Genomic DNA, 26,045 nt, shown 5'->3' with positions numbered 1-26,045 from the left:
ATAATTTCTAAACCAAACTATTGCTGGAACGGAACTTTAGCTACGATGAAGTAGCTTCCTGCTCCTCGGGATACTTTTTGTCATTTTGGACAAACTTTTGTTGCTATGAATACTGTGTTTTGGGGAAGACAATGAATAAAGTTAGATTTATGGTCAGGACTTAAGTAGTTGGATGATACAGTTTTAATTTTGCCTCTGTACACAAACATTTTCAATTATTTTCAGTGAAGAAAGAAGACCAAGATACCCTGTACTCTGTATGATGTCACTGAGACCAGACCGGACCCACCCACCATCTATTTAAGTCTTTTGTTTACACTTAGCAGTCATTCAGAAGTTATTAAAGTGGGAATGGCCTTTAAAGGAAGAGAAACTAAAACTTGACTTCTTTTAGTCAGTGAATAAACTCGGGGACTGCGGCATGAGGATAAATAAGAATTAAAACCCCAGCCAGACAAACTAGTTGATGACAACAGTCATGAGGGAAAAATGAGTATTGCAATTGGTCGCTGGCATTTGCAGTGAAATCAATTGCTAAAGCCCCATTCATGCAGCACTAGAGACTGGTCATCGACCCCCCTGGACCCCCTGATAACCAGTGGTTGCTAGGGAAAACTGCAGTTGTTGAGAAAATGAAAATGATCGCAAAGGGTTACTGAAAACCTCCTTGCAACTGTTTTGGTCACTAGAAGCTGCCCAAAGTTTCTATGAAACACTACAATTAATGTATCGAAGAGCAAGTTAGGGTTAGTATCTTCCCCAAGTGTGGAGCAGCCAGGTATCAAATAACCAACCTTCTGATTAGATGACCTACTCTATCTCCTGAGCTACAGCCACCCCTTGTACACTTCATCCTTCTAGTTTTATGAGTGTATACCTGCCAAAAATCACCAGCAGCTGGGTTCCACTCGCAGCCTTTCTTGCCCATTGCCTCTGGGTTTGGCAAACTATTTGGTTCACTGGATCATGAGCACATCTTTTGCTTCTCTGCACCCTTCTCTTCTTCATTCTGGTACAAATTAGTCTTAGTTATGTCTGTCCAAAGACTCTTATTCTAGATGTTTTGAGGAATCTAGCCTTTCTCGGTCTTGAGTGTTACCTGTAGTAAATTATTAATAGCCCTGCTTCCCTTAGAATGTTCATGACTTGGTGAATATTTTTCCCCACCAAGGACATAATTCTGTGGTCCTCGCTTTACTTGTCTTTTGTTGTCTTTAGGCTCCTTTGGTATTTCTGGTGTGCTCAGTGCATTCATTCTTTTTAAAAATAAATAAAGTTTCATCTACTTCTTTAAGAGATCTGCTTTATTTTAGCCTTCTTTCTTTGCATCAACACATTTGGAATGGTATATTAAGAGTTAATGTGAACAGATCCTTAATGCATATTCAACTCAATCTGTAATGGAAAAAGAAAGGTGACACCTGGCTATGAATCTGCATATCAGTTATTTGTCTGATCAATTTCAAGTCTGTAAAAATGGAGAAACTTTATAAAAAATTGCGCTAATTAACAGTTAAAACAGTATTTTATTTAAAACCAAATAACACAGGCATTCTTTCCAATTCAATTCAGTTTTATTTATATTGCACTAAATCACAACAACTGCTGTTTCCTCAGTGGTTATGGCGTCTGTCCTTATGTCTAAGTCGTTGGCTTGGTCGGGAGTGTTAAAGACAAATGAGCTGGGGGGGGGAACTGATTCAGGGCCATAACCACCGAGGAAACAGCAGCTGCTATCAAATTCCTCAAAAATGGCAAAGTGCCAGGTCTGGACATGGTGTCTTCGGAACTGCTTAAGCACGGCGGACAGTGCCTCATCAATGAAATAACGGACCTTTTCAATTCATCCTGGTCATCGATGCGAGTGCCAGAAGAGTGGCGAAAAGGAGTAATTATAAAGCTCCCCAAAAAAGGCAACCTGGCAGACTGCAACAACTGGCGAGGAAACACACTCCTTTCTGTTCCAGGCAAAGTGTTTAGCATTGTCCTCCTCCGAAGACTCCATAAGGCGGTGGACCAGAAACTCCACCTCTCAATTACTTTCGTCGATTTCACAAAGGCATTTGATAGTGTCCATCAAGATTCCCTCTGGAATTTTGCCCGGTCATATGGCATCCCTGAGCAGTTTGTCAAAATATTCCAAACTCTATACCTTCATTCCAGTTGCTGCATTCGCACAGAGGAGGGCTACATGGATTTCTTCACCATCGAGACCGGTGTGAGGCAAGGGTGTATCCTCTCTCCCTTCCTCTTCCTTCTTGTCATCGACTTTGTTATGCGGAGTGCCATGGACCAAGATGGCTTTGGGATACCCTGGCATCCACCAGCACGCCTGAATGACCTTGACTTCGCAGACGACATCGCTTTGTTGGCCGACATCCAGAAAAACATTACTACTATGACATCATGCTTGGAGCAAGAGGCAGCCAAGGTGGGCTTACGGATCAATGGAAACAAGACCAAGGTCATGAGGATAGGTTACGTGACGACACGGGACCCCATTACGGTAGGACTGCAGCCATTGGAGGAAGTGAATCAATTCACCTACCTGGGCAGCATCCTGGCAAGTGATGGAGATGCTGAGAATGACGTTGTGTGTCGAATTGTAAAAGCAGGTGCGGTTTTTCAGCGGCTCCGGCCGACCTGGTCGACCTCAAATATCGATCTGGCGACAAAGATTCGCCTGCTCAACTCCATCGTTATACCTACCGCGATCTACGCTTGTGAGACGTGGAAAACATCAGCCAGAATCGCCAAAAGACTCAATGTGGCCCAGCAGCTATGGCTAAGACAGATCCTGGGGGTCTCCTACTGCGACCATGTCACCAACAAAGAAGTACACCGTCAAACTGCCACACGTCCCCTCCAGGACATTGTGACTGAGAGGCGTGTGCGCTTTGGAGGCCATGTTCTACGTCAACCCCCACATTGACTGCCTAAGCTCGCCATCACATGGAACCCACCCCATGGAAGACGCAAACCAGGTGCCCCCAACATCAACAACCAAACGACCCTATTTGAACAAGCACTTGGCAACAATGGGAAGGAAAAACTCCCTTTTAACAGGAAGAAACCACCATGGCGTTATCAGAGTAATTTTCTCAGGTGTTGCAAAGGTACTCAAACCACAGAAGGCATTGCATTACTGATTTAACTGGTTTGGGTCGGTTGGGGGACAGGAAAATTCGCTGCACGTAGATAAAATGTGAGAAGAACAAGTTGCGTTGCTGCATTTAGTAATAGATTTGAAATGGTTCGATCATTTTACACACACACTTACACATATATACATATGGTGCACACACTGGTCGCTGTCATTGGCCACTGTTAATTTCCTGCGACGCACATCACAGCACATGAAGACAGATAAGGATAAAGGATAAGAATCTAGACAGCCTTGTACGCCATGATTAATTTATTTCATATTCTGCTTGTCTAGAATAAATGTGCAGTTAATATTTTATATTCCTATGTCTTTCCTCATGATTCCAACATGATTATGAGGGAGACACATAGTCGGTGTGCATGTTTGGGAGGCGAGAGTGTGAAGGAGACAGAATGAAATCATACGTTCTGTGAATCGCATTGTTAATACTCTTTGTGTCTGTGCAGTGTTGCTAATGTGACGTTTAAGTAATTGAAATTGAAAACAAAATTAGATTGAAAGAGACAATTAAATGGGAACAGGAGATGACTGGAGTAGAAGAAGACTCTGAGGAGAGAGGGAATCACAGCATTACCATATGTAGTTCAGTGTGGGGGAGGAAACAAGTCCTGACACAGTTTTTTTGTTTGTGCATCTAAACAATGCAAGAATAAATAGAATAAACCTATCTGTCTTTATTTTTTTTTCAGTTTATCAGCAAGAAAATAAACTATATAGTTTAGTATTGTAGATCATGTGAATTACTCTTTCGGCCTCAATAACGGGCTGAATGCATACATACACAGAGATAAAGAGAGAGAGTTACAGATTTCATATAAATTAATAATACTACCCTTGAAATTATGTTATTGTTCATAATTGAAATCTTAATGCTGAGAGGTCATTGGGTATTAATAGTATAATTTGCCAGATTCACAAAGCAATTGAAGACTCTCAAAAAGCTTCATGATTCTACACTAAAATTATATGATGGAAGTCCCACGCATGCCTCCCTTTGAAGGTGTATGTAGTAATTGTATTTCTGTGAATATACCGTATTTTTCGGACCATAAGGCGCACTGTCGATGAAGGGCTCTGTTTTCATACATAAGGCGCACCAGATTATAAGGCGCATTAGGCGAAATAAAACAGTCAGATAAATCAAACTTTACTCAACTCATTCTTCTTGCTTCCTCCACTTCCGTATAATTGATTGATTAATTTTGAATTCTTTCGCAGCTGCTCTATTCCCATGTTGTGTTTTGTGGATAGATTATCTCAGTTGTTCTCCTGACTGAAGTTTGGTCCGTTTACAGCAGCCTGCCATGCAATTGCATTTGTCCCTAACCATCGAGAACCCTCACGTTAACTTTTGTCGAGTGGAAAAAAGTTAGCGTTCATCCTCCAGCTTCACTATTTATGTTATGCTAACATAGCTGTGTCGCTAGTGATCACATAGCACATCATTATAGACCAGCTAGTCCAACTTCTGTAACCCTACAAAACTCACTGCTGTTTGTTTTTTTTGTCTTCATTTATGTTGGAAGTGATAGCAGAGCTGTATGTTTTAATTCTTTCAAAAATCTCTCAGTCAGAACATGGTATATCATGTTTAGGTGGACACTAGCGAGCTAACTTCCTGCTAACTTCTAACTCCGTTAAATTTAATAAATTCAGTTTTCATGGATGCCTAGATGTTAAACTTAATTGTTACACCTGGTAAAGCAGCAAGGCTGATCATTTTATTAAAGATGAAAGGATTTAGACAGTATTTAACTCTCAGTGATGCCACAGTGTTCGTTTGACTTTGGGACCTGAAGCGGACAGAGTTTTGGTCCCAGATTACTCCGCAAGGCTCCTGACTACGGTAGCTGTAATGCTCCGACAATCCACCAAGCGATGCGGCTTCGTAGCTTACGAATGTCGTACTAAAACATATTTATGCAACACATAAAATCGGTTTAAGGTCAGTAAGCACAACCAGAATTCATACATAAGGCGCACTGGATTATAAGGTGCACTGTTGATTTGCGAGAAAATTAAAGGATTTTAAGTGCGCCTTATAGTCCGAAAAATATAGTACATACAAATGTCTCCACAGATTAATGCAGAGAAATATTTTATGGTGATGAAGTCAGCATGTTGCATTTGGACCTGCATGTCAAAAAAAAGCTGACCAGTTGACCCAGCCTCTCTTTGTTAGGGAAGTTTGGATGGAAACTCTTGATCTGAACTGGGATCATTAACCTGTGCTTCAAATCCCTGCTCTGCGCCTGTAATGATGTTGAATATTAGAGTTAAAAAGGCATATTTCTGTATGAAAATGAATAGTCTCTTTAGTGTAGACAAAGACACATGTTCCTGCCTTTTTTCCTTTACATACTCTTGTCATATGGTTGCAGTAGGAGTAAAGGAGCAAGTGGCGATAATAGGAAGTAAGAGCCATAGGCTGATGGAAAAGTTAATTAGAGGCCAGGACAGTCATCTCCACCTTCTGACCCATTTCCACCCCTCCCATCATCTCCATCTGCATCTGTCATTCACATTCCCACGACTGCTAATGAGCGTATTCTGAGGCATACATTATGTCTGCAGCTGTACCTTTTTCCCGGTTTAGTGCAGCTCATCTGGGTTTTTTTTTCTCCATCAGGAAGAGCGAGCTATTCGTTCCCACCATGTCTCCAATTAGAATCCCCTCAATTCATGTTTCTATCATTTCTCCCTCTTCTCTCTATCCTCTTGTTTCTCTCATCTGCCGGTGTTGGAAGCAGGTTGTAAAACAGCGTGCCTTATCCAAATGGAGACGAGCCCTGCGGTCACCGTAGTTTTGTTACTGAGGCAGAGTCACATTATTCTCTTTAGTCTGCTTGTGTGTACGCTTATGTGTGTATATGTGTGTTTTGAGGCTGTGCATGACATTAGCCTCGCAGTCACAGGTAATGATCTCATATCCCCGTTGGTGACTGGAGGCACACAAGGAGAATTATATACACACACACACACTGTGAAAGGGAAAGATGTGGAAAAGAGATTGGTATTGTAATGGTACTCTAATGGGTTACCTGACAAGTGCTTTTTCTTAATGTTATATCCCTCTCTCCCCCCTTCCTTTTTTCTCCCTCGCTCTCTTCTACAGGTGCATTTTCCCTCTTTGAGGAGCAGTGATATGGACACCAGGTGTGGTGACGCTAAGGTATGCATTCACTTCTGAGAGCACACACACTTGTGTGCTTTTAACACGTTATGAGAGGCGCTGCCCTGTCATCTTATTTGTTCAGTTCTACCTTTTATTCAGAAAGTTGACCAAAAATGTGACACTTTGAGAGAACGCTATGTACTGTGTAATACACTTTAGTGCCTGTGTGAATACAATACCCTGTGTGAAGCACTCAAATATCCTCAGTGAATGATAAAGTATGTCAGATGCACGGATGATCTGATCTGATATCCTCGTGTTGGTGTTGTTCCCAGACCATCATGAAAATGTTGTTCCAGGTTCAACATTGCAAGTGACCAATCACATTGTTGTGACGTTATTCTTTTGCGCGCCAAGCCATTCGTGCATTTATGAAATTCCAATGTTGCAAGGACAATATCAATTCTGCTTACTGTTTATTAAAGGGTTACGGTTAGGGTTAGGGTTAGGGTCAGGGTCCGTTGATCGGTGGACAGAGGCGGTTTCTCGCAGCTTAAGTACAGTTTTTTGTTTTACGCCGTTTTTTCCCGAAGTCGCAAAAGTATGACGTCACAACATTCTGATTGGTCACTTGCAATGTTGATCCTGGAACAACATTTAGTATGATGATCTGGGAACAACACCAACACGAGGAAATCAGATCGTGCCAGATGCACATACCATGTCTTGTTTACAGTTCTTTGTTTTGCATTTTGCTGCAAAGCTTATATTTGTTACCCTTTGTTATTGATTATGGAAAATGACTATTTTCAATTTACTGCTAACAGTAGAGTAAACTCATACTAAATGCTATAGACAAATTAGTACCCCAATAAAACATCAGACATCCATGGATGTTGTTGTCTGGACTAAATGTGGTCAGCCACTCACAGTCTTTAAAAATATGCCCCTTTGCTTTTAAATGTGGCAGTAAATGGAAAGGTGAAGAGTTTTGACAGAGACCTAAACAGAACTATAATTTTAACCATAAATTCATGCTTACACACAGTAATTTTCCATTGATTATAGGTCTGAAAGATGCCTAAATGGTACTAAGCTTTCAGAAATGGGTTAAACATTGTTTCAAAACTGAAATTTTAATATGTGTACAGATCACAACTAGTTGTTTTTTATTTTGTTTGGCTGTGAATTGTTGTGATCTGATATCCATACAATGTCGGCTCCAGGTACACGTACAAATATTCCTAATGGCAGCTTATCTTTTTTTCAAATATGAAAAGTACATGTAAGTATTGTTCCCAAATGCTTAGGTGGAACAGTGGTGAACTGGTAAGCAATGTGTCATATGACATACTTGATGCCGCATGGAGAAAAATCAGCCAAAGACACGGCGAAGAAATCATGTATTTAAGAACAACGTTCCATCATTTCCCATTTTTATCTCAACTTCAATGGAATATCTTTCAATACTAAAACCAAAAAATGCTGTTTATCAAACAATTTCTGATGCATGAAACTGTAAATAAACAGCACAGTGAAGGTGGTCCCCATCCTAAAACATTCCCCTCCCTCAGTACTCCACACATGCAGAGGAGTTCGACCTGGATAGTCAGCCAGCAAAATGTTAATGCGGACGGCTTTTCAATCTGTCGCGATGATGCTGTATTTAATGTGATCCATTGACGGTTTCTTGTAAACCCAGTATTTCATAGAGCTTTTAATCAATACTTAATTGTTTACGAATGTGCTACAATATGATAATTCAAAGAACAGACACAGTTTGACATCTTCAAGAAAAGAATTCATGAAAAATAATCAAAGATAGATAAATCGCATCTGTTTTTTACATATTAATTTAGAAGTTTCAAAATTTTTGGAAGCATAAAAATTAAGAAGAAGAAGCAAAGCATAGAAGTTTTGAAATTAGGTTTTCACACATAGGAATGTCTTTTTCTAAATATCTTTTCAGTGTCCTGCAAAAATGTCTCAATTCCTTTCACGTTTTTAACCAAATCTTTATTTTGTTTAGATGTCTGGACTCTTTTCAAGGAGCTGTTGCTGGGTTGGTGGTGGTGGCAAATTCCCAAATGTCTGCCTCTGCAAAAAAAAAAGGAAAAAAAAGGAAAAATGAATGACCCAAGAAAACCCAGAGGAAGGGAAAAAAAGTGTCATGAAGGCACCTTTTGCAAAAAATCTGAGCCTGCTTTCGAAAAATTAGTTCTGGATGCTAACATTACACTTTATACTGACCCAGGTTATTTAGCTGGTGGCAATTTGAATATAGTTTCAATCAGACAAATTATACTTGCTGTTAGATTTAACATTTCTTTAGCTTTGAATCCACTTGCTATCAGATTAGATGTTTTTTTTTCTCTTCTCGCAGCCTCTCACCCCCCTCAGACACACAATGATGCCCTTATATTCCTGGCTCTCAATTTTTCTATTTATACCCACTGAGATGAGCAATGAGCCCCAGGCATCCCTCACTCACTAACCAAAGTACACGTTGACTCACACTGGCACAGAAACACAATTTCTCCCGGAAACACAAGTATACACGTGTTTTGAGTTAAAGTTGAGGTGGAGGGTACAGAGTTTCATCAGCTGTGTATCTGGCCATATCTACTAAAGTAATGCAGTTAGCAATAGTGTGTAGCCTCAAAAAACACAGAGGACTGGAGTTCCTGCTGTGTCCTTGCTTTCAGCATTGTGCTTCACAGCATCAAAAGGAAAAGGCATTCTAAAAACCAATACCATTTTCTATTCTGCAATTTTTTAAACCTGCCTAGGTTTGTAAACATGAACATGTTATAAAAAAAGAGACAAGGCAGTCTTGGCAGAGCCATCAAGAGACATAATCCTGAAACAACTTTGGGATGTGTTTTCATTACTGTCACAAAGCACAATATTTGTATTTTTTTTTTTTTAATTCAACAGTGTAAACAAATTTTATATTAATCTATAAAGTCACTTGACATTTTTTCTGAATCTGACACACAGAAAAGAGTGAGAAAGACACTGTGAGGTTAATACCAGTGCTATAAAGGAAACCTGTTCTGAAGTGTGTGTCTAGTAATTAACTTCAGCAATCAAAAAGCAATTAGCAGCAAACCATTAACCTGTTGTTTTTTTTGTGACCTCAACTAAAAGGTGTGTTTATCACATTAAATACACGCCTGCATGCCTACATCTGCACATGTCCAGACATACTGGACAAGCTATCAAGCACAGAGGGAAGCAAAGAAAGCTTGAGTACTACTGTGTAACTGAACCAGTAAAAATGAATGAATATATTATATTTGCTCATTGTCAGTATTTAATCAAAAAATGTAAAAACCCATAAATTAGTATTTTATATTTATCAGAAACTGCATTAAAAACACAATATCTATAAATGTGCTTTTGTTTTTGTGTGTATATTAGAAATATTTGAGATAGCAGACAGCAGTAGACACATTGCCAGTATAGGAGAATGTCTGACTAGCAGGTGCTTAATATGTTTGCTCCATATTCAGTTAGAAATCAAATAAAAGGCTTTTTCTTGAATAATTTTCATGAAGACAAATAAACAGAAAAATAAATCAGAGCTGTAAAACAGTCTACAAAACTGATGGAAATTAAAGCTTCACTGACAACTTAATTCATGGACAAAACACATCAGCTCATGCTAATGTTGCTGGTAATGTTATCACCACTGCGCCTGTCACTTAAAATCCTGTTAATCTTTTCCTGCTAATAACCTTCTTTAATTACTTCCCAGGCCCAAATTATGTTCCTATTATGATACATATATACATTCATATAATATTTAAGCATGGGGTTGGTGTATTTCTATGCTTATTTTCTCATTTTTTGAAAACTTTAATGCAGGGGTGTCAAACATAAGGCCCAGGGGCCAAAATCGGCCTGCCAAAGACTCCAATCTGGCCCACTTAACAACTTTAGAATATATGAAGTACATATATTTTTAACTTTTAACTGTCTTTTCACATGTTTTGCAGCTGTTTCTACTGATAAAGCCCCCCCACCACCACCACCACGAGTAAAACTGGTGAATTGGTATCAATCCATAACATAACATTAGTATCACAGATATAAACTAATCTGAAAACCTGGTTTAGGGTGCCTAGACTGAAAGTAAAGTGAGTTTAGGATGGTGGCAGGGCTCATAGCTGTTATTATAGAGGGATGGGATACCCCTTTCCCCCCCTCGTTCAAGGTAGCTAGAGGGCATCTATGTGTGTAGATTCCCATGTCTGTATATGCAAATGTTTTAATGAAACATGATGAAATATGATGGAAGCTTTCAGAGGCAGAAGCCCTCAAAGTTACACATCCTGATAAAAGCAGAAATGTGTGACATTTCTGCCTCACATTGTTGTTTAACCCCCTGCAGGTTGGTGCACATGCACAGACGCACTCACGCACAAACCAAATCATCCCAAGTTAACTACTCGAGTCAACCTTGTTCTGTTGTTGAGAGTGCATGAGAATACATACGAGCCACTCACCCAGCTTTGAGGTCACTGCCCCAAGTGCTCAGATTACCACAGGCACCACCGGTCACTTCACCTTCCACTTCTTGTCAAGCTCCTCTCTCAACCACTCTAGGGGGCATTTCCCATGTTGATACTCTGCACAGATGTTCGTGTATACTATACCAGCCACTTTATTATAGCGTTCCATGTATGCCTTGCCTACTAGCATCGTGCACCTTGCTGTTATGTGCTGAATTATCTTAAGGGTATCTTTGCACCGCCTGCACCTGGGGTCTTGCTTGGTGTGGTAGACCCCAGCCTCTGTTGATCTCATGCTCAGAGCTTGTTTCTATGCTGCCATGATTAGTGCCTCTGCGCTGTTTTTCGGTCCTACCAACCATTAGTAGGATATTTCTATAACAGTCAATATATATATTCCTTTCTGATCTATTTTCCATCTCAAAAAGCCATCTCTCCTCATCTCCACATGCTCTTTTCCTCCCTTCACATCTGTCAGGTGTTTGATATCCTGATACATCTGAGTTATTGAAGAGTGGCATGCTTTGATAGCTGCAGTTGAACTGTGATATTTCATCTTCAGAAGGGGGTCCAGTGTCATATCTCCATGCCATCAACCTCTGCTATCCCTCTATCCCTCCCACTTTTTAGTTCCTTCTTTCTGACACACACACTCGCGCGCACACAACTCTGGATGTGTGGCGAAATACAGGAGAGAGTTGATGAGATAGGTCATTGTATCCTTGTTTGTACGTTTGGCTCATCACTTAATCTTGTTTTGTTGAGACCCATCTTGTGTAGATGGGTCTCTCAAATTCACCTCCAGACATATTGATGCCTTGTCAGAGGAGACTGTGTCATTCGTAGGTGTCAAGTGATTGTAACAGTTTTATTGTATAGTCATGTGACCACAGTGGGCATATTTGATTGCAGTATAGAGGTACAAGACTTCGAACACATGGCTACAATTGGCTCTTTAACAAGTGAAACAACTTGTGTTCAGCAGACACACAAATAATAATGAATCAACTCCTTTTCTGTTGGGTTGGGTTATTCCATCTCGATGGTAGTGCATCTATAACTGACACCACTGACATCACATCTCTGTTGAGTTGTGATAAGATATGGTTTGACCTTCTATACAGACATTTCCCCAGTCCCAGCTTATGTTTAACCCTGAATCTGAATTATAGCAGGTCAACATGTTAGAGGCCTCAAGGTTCTACCCAAGCTTTTGCTGAACTGACTGTCCATAGTACCACTGTACTGTGTAGCGTTTACATCACTTCAGCTCTGCAGAACTATGCTCAGGCAATTAGAGAGCTGCTTTTGTTGCCTTTAACGAGTTTGACCAGTTTTGCTGATAATATGCACAAATTTCCATTCTTTCTGCGCTTCATTTTTTTCTTTCCCCCCCTTTTTTTTTTTTTGCTCTCTGTCCCTATTTTTCTTTTTTCCTCTCCTATCTCCTTCTCTGTCCCCTTGCTGAATATGTGTGAATTAGAGAAATCCTAATCCTCTGAAATAAATATTCTTTTTGAACAGTACACTGGAGCTGACTGTCAGATCATATCCATCTGGACATTCCCATGGATTACCTTAAAAGAGTTGTATGTGTCCACGGGAATGAGTGGTTATGTGTGTGTGTGTGAGTGTGTGACAGGTGTTAATGGAAGGTGAGAAAGCTATCTACTGATTTAGCAACATCCAGTGCTTGGCTGTAGCAGGGTACACTACAAGTCAAATGAATTTAGAATACAAAATATGAGTCAAACTTACAATCTAAATATCTAGTAATTAACAGACAGTTACATTCTTCAATCAACAGAGTACATGAAGTTATTACTTTTTAAAGTCTGCTGTCATCATAAAGAATACTTATAGTTTAGTTGAATGCAGGTCTAATTATCTATTGCTACTGCACCTACTTATACTGCCTACTAGTGACATGCAGTGACTTTTGCAAGCTGAAAGAAATACTGTTCTCCAACTGTTTGACAAAATATACTGTACCAGATTAAAAAAAATTGTGTTGCCTGTCTTTTGTTCTTCTATATAAGCTATGATGAGTTTGAAAGGTGAAGCCAATTAGGAGGTACCTTAAACCTGTATTCTTTTCAATGGCCAGCAGTAAACTTTTGATATTTTTATTTTAAGATGAATTTTTGTAAGGCAGCAAAGTGAAAACGAAATTTTCTGTGGAACTTTAAATTCAGTTTAATTCTTATCTGGTCTGCTGGTTTTTATGGGAACTTGGTGCTATGTAAATGCTAATCAAAACATCGCCAATAGATAAACTCTTTTTTGGCATCAGTGTAGTACAAATTTCAAAGCGTTAAATATGTTGTTCACTTTGAGCAATCTGACTTAATACATTAAAGATAGCATTTAAATGAATATATTCTGTAATATGTACTGAAATACATTTTAAAGTAACACTCCCAGCACTTCCCACATGAGGAATTATCTGTTCAACCAAGCTGAGACAGACGGACAGAGACTGAGAGCAGAGAAAGGTAAGCGAGAGAAGAGATACTGAGGGAGGATGATACGGCAAAACGGGCAGAGATACTGAAGTGTGGGAAGGAGATAGAGAGGAGGGCTCTGCATAGATAGAGCTGACTACAGTTAGCACAGGGAGCGAAAGGATGATGTTAGGAGAGAGTGGTGAGGCACTGCATGAGGTTATATGATGGGGTGAAAAGTTTAGGGAGAAATGTGAGGTGGAGAAGGAGTATTTATTATTCAAATGAGGTTTAGAAGCACAGGAGTAGATTTATGAACAATATAAATATGTCCCTGTGAACTTCATGAGAGCTACTAACATTTTACCCATTTTATAACCACAAAGCTTGCACGATATTGAGTCACTCAGCATCACATTGTTACTCCTGGTCAAATGTCAGTATCTCTTGGCTTGAAGATCTAACCAGTAATCATAGAAAGAACATGAAGGATTGATAGTAATGAGACAAAAAACCCCGAAATCAAAACACAGGGCGTTGCGTTCATGGGGATGTGTTACTTGAGGTTTCTGTGAGATGATGAAATACGATTGACATCCCTTTTAGAAGCTAAAACTTGCACAGTGGCTATAAAAAAACAACTGTGGATGGTGATAACATTTATATTTCATGGCAATAGCCAAAAATAGAATCCAAGTATTACCAGGAATATGCATTTTAATATATCCATGTTTTTTTCTTCTTTTAGGAGACTCTTCTGTTACCATCATATCTGTACCTTTGTTCTGGCCTAATTTAGATTATTAATGCTAGTCTCTGCTAGTCTCACACTAGTCTGAACACATCTTAAGTAGTGGCTGTAGTTATAATTTGAGAGTAATCTAATCGTTCTTTGTTGATCTAACAGATAAAGCTGTCTTCTGTATTTCTTCAGTTTCTCACACAGATCCAAAAATATTAGAATATATATTTTTTTTATCTGAGGAGACCATTAATTTGCATGTTTTGAAGAAAACTTTGAAATAATCCAAAAGGATATAGAATTTATTGCACTTAAATAAATATATGTGTTAGTATATGTGTAAATCTATGTGTAGGCATTGGTGGGGTATATATCTCTTTCCAAAGGAACGGTGATATTAAGAACTAAGGGAAGAAGAGTGAAGAAGTCTGAAGCTAAATTGTTATTCTAAGCAAAAAGGACTTTTTCTGTATCTGATCCTGGCCAGACTGAAGTTTTCTAAGGGGTATGCGTCTGGGTGAAAAAAACACTTTGTGAAAACTGCACCAGTTCTATCCGAAGCACAGTCAAGCAAACCAGAAGTTACCCACAATATCATGTGTATAAGCCTTTTGTAGAGATAGAAAAGCACATTTGAAAGTCCTGTAAAGAGAAGACTACCCAGTAATGATTTCCTGGGATAAGCAGCAGTCGCTAAAGTCCTTCTCGGGAGGTGAAACAAAGGCCAAACCCTATTTAACTGTTCTAGTGACAGTAGATAATTGGAAAAGTTTGTTAATGAATTGGAACAGAAGGGTACAGCAATGGAAGGCTTTCTTTACAGAGATTAACAGGAGAAACAATGATGCTGCAAGATACACTATGTGGGAAAAATATTGGTCCACACCTTTTAATCTTTGAGTTGAGGGGCTTTCAATCCAATGGCCACAGATGTATAAAATTAAGCACCTAGCCATGCAGTCTGCTCTGACAACCATAGTGACTGGGTTGTTCAAAAGAGCTTATTGAATCTGAATGTGGTACTGTAAGAGGATGTCACTGTTGCACGTCTTCCCTTCCAGATATTCCTCGAGTGGCTGTAAGTGGTATTATAGCAAAGTGGAATTGTTTAGGAACCACAGCAACTCAACCACAAAGTGATAGAACATATAAAATTACAGAGGAGGGCTGCTGAGGCACACGATGCATAAAAGTCGCCAACACTTTGATGACTTTTGAGTTCCAAAACTCTTATAGCATTAACATCAACACAGAAATTGGGCACCGTGAGCTTCGTCGCATGGGTGTCCATGTCTAAGCATGCTGTTGGAAACATTCACCTTCACTGGATGGATTACATTCTGAGTGAGCGAATGCTCTGCCATTTGCTTTGTTTCTATGTGATGTAGGTTCATATTTATGCTGAGTATCATGGAACTAGCAGTCCCCTAATCATTCTCTGAACTGGGTTACTTTGATAAAAGCTAGCATTATTTGTATTGCAAGAATGTTTTCGAAACATGGCAAGATCATGCTACGCATGACGTATGAAGTGGCAAAAACTAATGCTAAGATGTTCTGAAATTAATTTGTCTGGAAAAAATACTTCTAGACCTTTTTGTTTATTCCTAAGTAGTATTTTTAACATATTCCACACTATGCTTGTGTCATACTCTTACATTAAAATGAAGACCTCTATCTTTGTTTGAACATGGAAGAGATTTTAGGTGGAGGAGTGCTGAGTGTCTTCCAGTGTTTGCAGAGATCAGAGGAATCGTGTCCGTGCTGAAGCTCCTAAACTCCCCACAGAAGCGCAACACATTTGAGAGTAGGGGATGATGATTTAAGGCCAGAGACTGGGAGAGAAAGAGAGAAGATGAGGTGCAGGAATAAAAAAGTAAAAGGGAAGGATTAAATGAGGACAGGCTGCACAAGATTAAGGCTTATGGGAGACTGGAGGAAAATCGTGCAACTGAAAAATATGATTCAGTCAGCTCAGTATAGTTGCATCACTCTTATAATTACATTTTTTTGTCAGTCTTATACTAATTAATCAACAACATTAAGGAAGATGCATTTTCTGTCTTTAGGACACTTTTCTTTCATTTCTTCAAAACTTTGAACTTGAACTTAGATTAGATTAGATTAGATGAAACTTTATTAATCCCTCGGGTGGGTTCCTCCGGGAAATTCAGTTTCCAGTAGCAAAGCACCGAAAGAAGTTGCATGTTACAGATACATTAAGGGGAATGAGAGTAAGGATATAAGCATAAATACACCATATATACACATATACACATATATAGATACAGAATATACAATATGGATAAATAGGATTGCTCATTTGAGTGAGTATATTGCACAGTGATTATTGCACAGTCAAATATAAGAAAAAAGACAAAACAAAAACAAAAAAACAAATATTGCAAATATTGCACAGTGTAGAGAAGCACCTACAGCTCAGTTGTTCCCGCCCTCCCTTGTCCCCCTGTTTCTTCTCCCTCTCCCCTCCAGTGAGGAGTTAAACAGTCTGATGGCGTGTGGGACAAAGGAGTTTTTAAGTCTGTTGGTTTTTGACTTTGGGAGAAGCAGCCTGTCGCTGAATAGGCTCCTCTGATTGTTTACGACCGTGTGCAGAGGATGCCCGGCATTGTTCATAATGTCCATCAGTTTCTTTAAGGTCCTCTTCTCTGCCACTGTCACCAGAGTGTCCAGCTTCATGCCGACCACAGAGCCCGCCTTCCTGATTAGTTTCTCCAGCCTGGATGAGTCCTTCTTTGCTGTGCTGCTCCCCCAGCACACCACGCCATAGAAAAGGACTCCTGCGACCACTGACTGGTAAAACATCCTCAGGAGCTTCCTGCAGATGTTGAAAGACCTCAGCCTCCTGAGGAAGTACAGTCGGCTTTGGCCTTTTTTATACAGGTGCTGCGTGTTGCATGACCAGTCCAGTTTGTTGTCCACCCACAGCCCGAGGTACTTGAAAACTTTAAGTGTGTGCTCCCACTCTCTGAGCAGGAAGGTTAGACACCATGGTGAATCTGCCAAGTGCATGACTCAGAAATGATTTGGGCTGCATGACTTAACTGTGGGTGGTTAACCAATCAATAGTCTGTGCTGAATGACTGGGTGCTGACTGGCTGGTGCATTCATGTTTCGGTGAGTGGGTTTTGTATGCCAGCAATACTTGGTGTGCAGAAAAAGAGTTGATGTGTGATGATGGTGAATTTTGGACAGTACAGTCATCTTAAAACTTGCCTCTAAGCTACATCCAGTGCTGTCTGTCCCAACAGCGATGCAGCCTCTCCATTCACAAGGACTTTGTTTCCACGTGTCTTCATTTTAAACCTAAATCCACCAGTAAGCTCCTCCTCCACACTCATCCACTTTTTTCTTTCTTTTTTTGTGGTCATTATAGTTCCGTAATAGACATTTTTAAATCCTTCACCATCACCCAGTGCTTCTCTTTTTCTCCTCTTCACTCCTACCTCTCATCTCCCCTTACTCCTTGAAAGCTGGAAATCAGGACAGTTCAGCAGCGGAGGGGTTAAGATGAACCCAGCCTTGTGATTGGCTGCAGGCCGGCGGTCTGAACCAGCCTACAGATAGAGGTAACCAGGCAACCTCAGAGAGAGAGAGGGAGAGGAAAGAAGAGGGGGGCATAGGACCGAGGAGCGGAGAAAAAAAAGCGCTGAAAGAAGCCTGGCATAGTTTTGTAAGGATTGTGGGAAAAGATGTAACGAAGCTCGCACGCGCTCTCTCCGGCATGGAAAACTGGATTACTCTCCCTGCTGAAACACACTGTGGATGTCTGAATAAACCAGGAGGGGATTCACGGGAATGAATGGAGACTAAAGCCTTTTCTGAAAATGGGAACTAACTGTGCTCTTTTTCGCAGTAGTGCAAAGGTAAGTGCGTCAATGCAAACAGCCCGAATGGAAATGAACAGAACAAGTGGCAAATTTCGTCCTGTGCGTAAGGTCCTGCCAGCATGTACTTTTTAGATCGCTGTGTGATAGTTGAATGTGATCAGAAGCCTGTGGATTCTGTGTGCTCTGCCACTGACACTGCAATGAATTATCTATTGCTGCTGCTGCTGGTGCATCGGGATTTTAGCGCATGTATGTATTTGTGTGTTTGTGTGTGTGTGGATTGAGGCTTGTGGGGGGAGTGACCCTCTCAGAGAAATAGTAGAGGGAGGCTGTGTGTGTGCTGTAAGGCGGGAGGGAAGACAGCGGTTTGGTGCATTTGGCGTGTGTAGTTTTACGGGGCGTCCCCACACTCGGAGATTCCGCAACAGATTTACGCGCTTAACGACTATAAAGTGTCGAAACCATAAGTTTTATTCCTTTCTCTCTCTGAAACACACGTGTTTCCTACCCCACTGGGGCAAAATTTGACATAGGAGTGCCCTGACTTTATAGTTACCGTATTATACTTTGTGGGATTTTTCTTGGAGATAGCTTTTTACGTGTCTTTTGTGACCTTACTGTGATTGACTTTTTTTTTAATAAACAGGTTTATAAAAAAAAAAACTTTTTAATTCTCTTTTGTGTATGGAGGTCTTCTGATGTTTCTGATGTATTGGCGTTTGTCCACGTTTTAGAGGGCTGTCTCACAATAGGAGGGGTATAAAATGTACTGAAACGCAAAACATGATGAGATTCTGTTGATGAAGTGAAAGTGTAGAAATCTATGCAATGGTGTGTGAGCTACAGATGGTCCTCAATCACTAGGTTTTGGTTGATAGGGTAAGAGAGAGGGCGACAGATCCAGGGGAGGAGAGTTGAATGGGCAACCCGGTCAGGTTGCTTTGGGGGGGCCCATGATCCGCTGCAGCTAAAAGCCGCATTAATCATGAAGCCGTGGCGCTCTGCAGACCCTCACTCTCTTCTCTCTCCCTGTCTGGCGCACAAGCTGCAGCAGCTTTATATACATCGTAGTGTATTCCTTAGATGTAGCTCGTGTAACTGGTTTATGCCATTGTGAATACTTGTTTTATACCCATGTTTCAGATTATATTTTTCTTGCGATACAGTCATTAGGGATATGGTAACATCAGTGCGTCATGGTTGGTCCAACCCAAGCCCATCTCCGTGTATATGTTTACCCAACAACTGCTCTTTTATTGTCAGGTGCTGTCCGTTTACTTGAGTATTTTGAATTTATGGTGCTCTGCTGTACTGCATTTCAGATGGAAACACTTCACCTATTATGCCACTCCTGATACCTGTTGTTAGTTCTACATACTCACAGATAAAATGCCCACACCAGACCAATGCCAATTTTTAAATAAAACTTGCGACATGCTACTTTTAGCTCTAAACGTTTGAGTGACAGACTATTTTACTGGAGTTATTCGATTTGAGTAAAGTATTTGGATACTTTTTCCTCTTCTGCCAAACAGACCTCCTTCTTCTGCCTGTATAGACCCAGCTGGCGACTCCAGGTTGTCATAGAAACCCTCAGAGTATTGTGAGGAAACTCAAAGAAAACACTGTTGAAGGCTCTCTTTCTTCCTCTTTCAATTCTCAGCTCCGTCTGTCCCATGTACAGCCTCCCTTTTGCCTATTCTCAGTCACTTTTCAGAACCCAGGCTGCCTCCTGCAATTTTAGTTTTTATGTGTACTCGATAACGGTAGACAACGCTCTTGAATGAATGTTGGACTAAATCTTAAAGAGAAAAGGGTTCTCTAAGTTTATGTAGTCTTGAAGTCATGGACTCTTTGGAAGCTGGAGCTTACTGTTCTGTTCCTAAAGCGTCTCACTGCCTTTGTAAAAGCTGGCTTGTAGCTGATTTTGTATCTCAGTTGGAAAACCTTCTTTTCACCCCATTGTTTTGTGATCTACAGAAACTCTAGCGACACCATGTAAATCACTGCATAAAATCACAAACTGTCGGAAAATAAAGCACCATCTAAAAAGGATTGCAATGAGCTCAAGGTCTTGCTTTAACTGTGCACCGTGTGAAGTTTAAATGGTATGACTGCTATCACAGAGAAATGTTGAGGCCTTTGTGTAGACCTGGCTGTTTGCTGATCACTGAGCTTTAGTTCAAGTACAACTTAATTTGCTTTTAGCTGCAGGCGGGTAGACCACAAAGTTTTTGTGTTGGCCAAAAAATAATACATAGTGAGGTATTTTTTTAATTAGTTATGTTTCACATTATTATACTGAAGCACCATCATGAGAGGTGAAAGGAGTAAAGGTAATATAGCATACAGTATGTTAGTCCATTTGTTCTTTGTAATGAACAGAGTTTGACTTATAATTCACGTTGTTGCCTTTTTTGCCGAGGCACCCCAGTGACACTTGTTGCTATGGATACAATTCAACATCACAATAAAGTGACAGCCTATTCAAGTTACCTGCTGGATGTGACAGAGGCTGTGTGTGTCTCAGTGGCATTTCGTTAAATTAGCTGTGGCGAAAACAATGAGCTGGCAGCTGCAGTGGAATTATACTTGTGCATGTAGATAACTAACATTCATCAAGTTCCCTGCCTTCATTATTTTCTTTTCCTGTTTGACCTGGAAACTTGAGGGGAGTGTCTTTTTTTCCCCCCAGCTTTATATCTTATGTCACAACACAAAATAATTCCCAATTCTATATTGTCTTTAGGACTAGTTCATACTCAGGTTTAGTTACTCTTGGGTCTATTTTGAACCAGTGTGTTTAAAAAGGGACAGTTTCATTAGAATCGAAGATTGTGTAGTAGTAAAATTAATATGCATGTACTAGTTTGGTCTGCTTCCTAGGCAGATATCCCAAAAACAAATATATTATTCAGTTCAAAGGTGAAATTGTGGAAATGAAATTTGTGTTTGACCTTTCCCAAAGCAATGCCAGCTTTTACACACAGCTCTTCTTCAAGTCTTTTTGTCTATTGCCAAAGCAAACAGTTTTCCTTTGATAGCTTTTTGACTCTCTAAAACACCCCAGATGGGACTTGAAGCCACAGTCTCTCTCTTAGGAAGCCACTGCCTTGCAATTAATGCATTACGGTCACTGGAGCTTTTCCACCTGTAGAACTGTAAATTAAGTCAAGTCCATCGGAGTATCTCAGTGCAGAAAGCCAGGTTTGATTTCCTTACACTATGAGCTTCTAATATTATGTTTGAAAGAACTTTAAGACGAACTCCTCCCTTTTTCTTAGATTTAAACCGCTGTCAAAGGTATAATCTTAAATAAAATAAAACCCTGCTCATTCTTATATTTACTTTTCTGTGGTATATTAAACAGGTGGCAACATGTTAAGTAAGGGTATTTTTTCAGTAGGGCTTCCACTGTTTCACATGGAGGGAGGGGGGAGAATTGAGTGGCTCTTGGCTGGGTGCCCTTCTCATTGATCCACTTTCTGCATGTGTGTGTGTGTGATCGCAGTCTCATATAATTAGCATTGAGAATATCTTTACAGCCCACTGGGACTCTATGTGTACGTATGTACCCTATTTCTTGCCATTTATTAACTATGAAGAAAACTGAGAGTGTGTTTGTGTCTGGCAAATCAATATCCACCCAGACAAACACATTTTTAAGCCGTATGTGCACAAAGCTGTCATTACCACCAATCATGACTACCTTTTGAACGCAAACAGCCACACTAAAGCACATTACACGCATGCACACCCCCACAGAGGGCCTGTGAGTGAGCAGGGCAGTCCATCCAGAGGTTCAGATCAAGCTGCCAACTAATCTGCCTCTGCAGTCTGTAATCTTCTTAAAACACTCGCAATCTGTCCACAGCACTGGGATTAGCATCTGCAGAGACAACAATGCACTTTCACTGTCCTTATATTTGACCACAAAAAGACTGCTTTATGGGTTTAGCATCCTCTGCTTTGCTCTGAAATGGGATCAGTAGGAAAAAAGAATGCTGTCTGTTATTTCCGCTTTTTACTTGTATGGGTTGGACCGTACCTGTTACAGGTCAGTTGGGATAATGCATATCTGTAGGCTTAGAGGTTTTTTCACACCAATAGCTTGCTGTGGGGAAACAAAGACACATTTTCTTTATAAAACTGACCTGTTTTAAAGTGCACAAGGAAAGTTTGTAGTCCAGGATGAACCACAGAGGACTCGCTTCTACAGACCAACAAAACATATTCTGCTTTAAAAAAATCCTGAACAACCATGCTATTAACCTTTTTTGGTGAATCTTATCAAGTTCTTTTTAACCCTCCGTTATCATTACTTCGTCCTTTCTTAATCTGTTTTTGATTTTGCATCCCTGCCCTGTTCAGGGTCTACTCTGTCTCCCAGTCTGTATTTCATTATTTCTCCTTCCCTCTCTCTCCCTCCATCATTCTCTTTCTGTAGCATAGCTTCAGATATCCCCTTGTTTCAGATAAGATGCTGATTATGGAACTAAGGCTCTTGAGTTCCTCTTTTTTTCCCTGCTCACATTCACATCAACATTAGCATTTCTCAGCATCATTATCACATTGAATCCCCCCCGTCCTTGATTTACACATCGGTCCTCCTTTTCTTTTTCCAGCGAGTGCCACTTTGGGGTAAAATCACAAAGGTGTTCACTTTGTTAATGAGTTTTAACAGCAAACAAAAGCACTTTATAGGAGGCATTTTCAGGAGGTGAAGACACACATACACATGGGGGCGCGGGCACACACACAGACTGAAGTCACAGCACATTAACACTTCAATTAATTCAGCGCCTTACATTCTAATTTCCACAGAAGTCAAGATCCCTGACCACCCCCTTCCCTCAAACCACACACACACACACACACACACACACACACACACACACACACACAGCAGTGATGTACGGTGCTCTATGCTTCAGCAGACCCCAGCAGTATTACATGCGCCTTATGACATTTTAGGTGCTGGAGAGAGCACAACAAACAAAGCATCGCAAATTACATTTTAATTTGCGATGCTTTGCCTTTTATTCAGGCATATACAAAGGAGCAGAGATGCCTCGTTTTGTACAATATTCTTTATTCAAAGAATACAATAGATAATGAATGCGTCTATGGTGTGAAGGGAGCATGGGAGTGGGCCCTTAGATTTGCTGAGGGGGGTTGCAAGTGACTCTTCCCTGTGGATCGGCTCCACTGACTTCCACACTCACTGGGAGACTGCAACAAAGTTAGAGAAAGAAATAGACAAAGACAGGAGTGGAAAGATGTTTTCCTCAGAGGATTGCCTCTTTGTATTTCTCCTCCTATTTCTTTCTCTCTTTTTCTCGCTCATGATTTCTCTCCATCTGCACTTTTCTGTTGCTGCTCACTAATGAATTTAACCGTCCCATGATTCTCCCCTTTGTCTCTCTCTTACTGTTGGTGTTTGTAAAGATTAGGCGTAATTCAATATGCTTCATCATACACCGTCTCCTCCATGAAATTCACAGTGATGTTTCATAGCATGTTTACTTATTAAAGCAGGAAGCTGTGTAGCAGTCATGTAAAGGTGCTATATCCTGTCTGACCCTGTCTGAAAGACAAAGTGCTGGTAACCTAATTAAATTCCTCGTAGCACATGTTAGGATTGCTTTGCTTTGATGAAATGGGAGGTAGAGTCTGGCATCTGTGTCTAGGACAGAAGAGTTGTTTCTGGGTTGGAACCATAGCACTGGCTGCTTCCCTGGAGCACCTGGTGCCTGGCTCATATAGTGCTTGCTGGGCTTAGAGGAGAGGGTGGGTGCCCAGATGCTCCTGCGTTCAGCCTGCAGAGCTAAAACTGAAGTATGCTGCCACACTAGCATATACTCATGCGTGCCACACATGCACCTCCTGCTTCAGTTCATGGAGCTCAGCACTTCAGCTTCACAAAAACACATTTGTAAACACTGAATGGAGTCTTATCTAGTTTCATGGATCATGAAATCTGCTCAACCCATAAACCAGGTTCAGTTTCAGTTCAGGTGGAGGCATAAAAATGATCAAAATTGGATTTGGATTTTGCATACAGTATTAATTTCACAGCAGGAAAACTGCTCCAGTGTTTTTTTTTATGTCTTTTTCTCACTTATGTGTTGTACTTATAGCCAATCTTTTGCAAAAATCGTTTCAGTTCGTAGATACTACTCAATAGGAAAACTCATAAAAAAAATCATGATAACAGACAAAATGTTTATTCATGAAAAAAAATTAACTGAAGCATCAAAGAAAAGAAGCTCAGAGGAGGTTAAGGTGAAGCTTACTAGTGTAAATGATTCTGCAGAGCTGTGAGTGGTCATTTAATTGCATAGCTGTAACGGTTTATCCTCTGTGCTGACTCATCAACAACTTGTACATCTAAGAACAAACAGACTTGTAGAAAATGTGGATATACACTGCTATCGGCTACTTTTTTATTTTGTAATGAAAAAAAGTTGTTTGAGGGGTTTGCAATGTTGACCTTGTGTACAAAAATAAAATGAAGTCTTACAACCTTAGGTTAATTGCAAATGTAGAGTGAAAATGTTGCAAATTGCAGTTATGGGATATTTTGCAGGATTTGCCTTCGTGCTCTCAGGTGGTTTCTCTAAAAGCTAGTTCTACCTGTTTTGTGTCAGTTGAACAGAGCGGATGGATGGATGGATGGAAAGGTAGGGAGTGAAATAGGTCAGACTGTGACTTAAAAATATGTTCGTGTTTAACCCTTTCATGCATGAATTATGACAACCTCAATCAGGATTTTTATTCATCTCTATGCACGAAATTCATTGTTCAAACATGTATTTTTCAAAGAGTTTTTTACATGTCTACTTAAGTGGACAACACTGGCTGGCCAGTGGGTGACAGGGTATGGAGTGACACATCAGTGTCCAATGTAGTGGTTTATGTGCAAGTATACCATCAACACTGACACAAATACAAGAAAACAGCTGTCCACTGTAGTGACCACTGAGTAAAAGGGTTAATAACTGTCTGTAAGATGTAAAATGCTTATTTTTGTAACATTGGCTATATACATTTAACAAAATGTGGCCTATTTTGAGACAGACTGTTAGATTAAGCTAACTGGGAGCCTCACGGGAGAGTGAACTTATAGAAAGATTTTATAATCAGCCGTCTCTTATACTCACTGCCACATTCAGAGCAGATCAGACCATACAGTAGCTGATTTCTATCAGAGGCCTGCTCTTTAACATCTATTAATTAGATCTGATTTAAATGTACGGCTTTTTTCTTTTTTTTAGAAATATTTTTGCCTTGATTCCTGAGCGCGCATGCACCAGTTCCAAAACTGAACCCACTAAGCCCCCACTTCACCATTACAAATCCCAATTTAATCCATGCATGCTGCTTTTCTTTTTGCTCATCAACCAGGCGCACGCACATACACACACACACACACACATTCACAGAGTGGGGGGCGAAACCAGAGTATAACTAAAGAAGTAGGGTAAATTTAAAACAATACTGGTGTCAGTAGAGGGTATATTGTGCCAATAATGATCGCAAAGAATCACTGCATGTTTTATGCTGCTTTTTCTTGTGTTGATGTTTGCATACTACTGTAGTTCATTATAATGACTTGAACTGAAATAGGGCATCATGTGACAGAATCATAGCGTGTGGCTACTCTGAGGCCTTTAAGGTTTGCCACGTCATTAGGATTGTCTTGGTGGCTTCAAGTTTTGGAGATTTGCAGCATGCATATCACTGAGCCTGTAAAAGGCAGGTATATTTTATTGCAAAAAGAAAGCGGAGCTCGATAATGTAGAAATCTTTTATTTTTTTGAGATATCACACTTGGCACCACCCACGGACGCTAACCCAGTGGTGCTAATTAATCAGTTCTTCTTTGCCGCTCAGTCAGAATTTCTTCAGTTTAAATGTAAATCCAAATAGATCAAATGTTCCAGAAAGATGGGAAAAAAATTGAGCAGTCATGTAAAAATAGTAAGTGGAAATCTTTATTTTAGACAGATTGTATACATAGACAAGCAAACATTTCATCTGATCAAACAAATGATGTTTAAAAATAGACATTTTGAATTGATTTGAATTATTTAAGTAACTAAAAATGACATTTCATACATTTGGAAAAATAAGTTCACCTGTGCAGTTTTTGCACCTTCAAATCTAAATCATAAGAATCAGGAATCCAGATCAGAGGTCAAGGATGT

At 40.1% G+C, this 26,045-nt stretch overlaps 1 protein-coding gene across 6 annotated transcripts in view; it reads left to right on the top strand.

The window, feature by feature from the left end:
- dab1a (DAB adaptor protein 1a) overlaps window positions 1-26,045 on the top strand; it is a 223,546-nt gene that overhangs the window by 126,398 nt on the left and 71,103 nt on the right. For 3 of the 6 annotated variants that reach the window (XM_084920577.1, XM_084920576.1, XM_084920573.1), the window contains exon 1: window positions 17,580-17,871. The gene's annotated coding sequence lies outside the window, so the exon portion shown is untranslated. Of the gene's footprint in view, window positions 1-6,281; window positions 6,339-17,577; window positions 17,872-26,045 lie in introns of those variants that run through there. The other 3 variants (XM_084920574.1, XM_084920578.1, XM_084920575.1) reach the window with 3 other exon arrangements.

The sequence above is a fragment of the Perissodus microlepis genome, chromosome 23 (genome assembly GCF_051167445.1).
Source record: "Perissodus microlepis isolate ML-2025 ecotype Zambia chromosome 23, ASM5116744v1, whole genome shotgun sequence".
Classification (NCBI taxonomy): Eukaryota; Metazoa; Chordata; class Actinopteri; order Cichliformes; family Cichlidae; genus Perissodus; species Perissodus microlepis.
The sequence above is the reverse complement of the archived record's forward strand: the minus strand, read 5'-3'. Positions and strand labels throughout refer to the sequence as shown.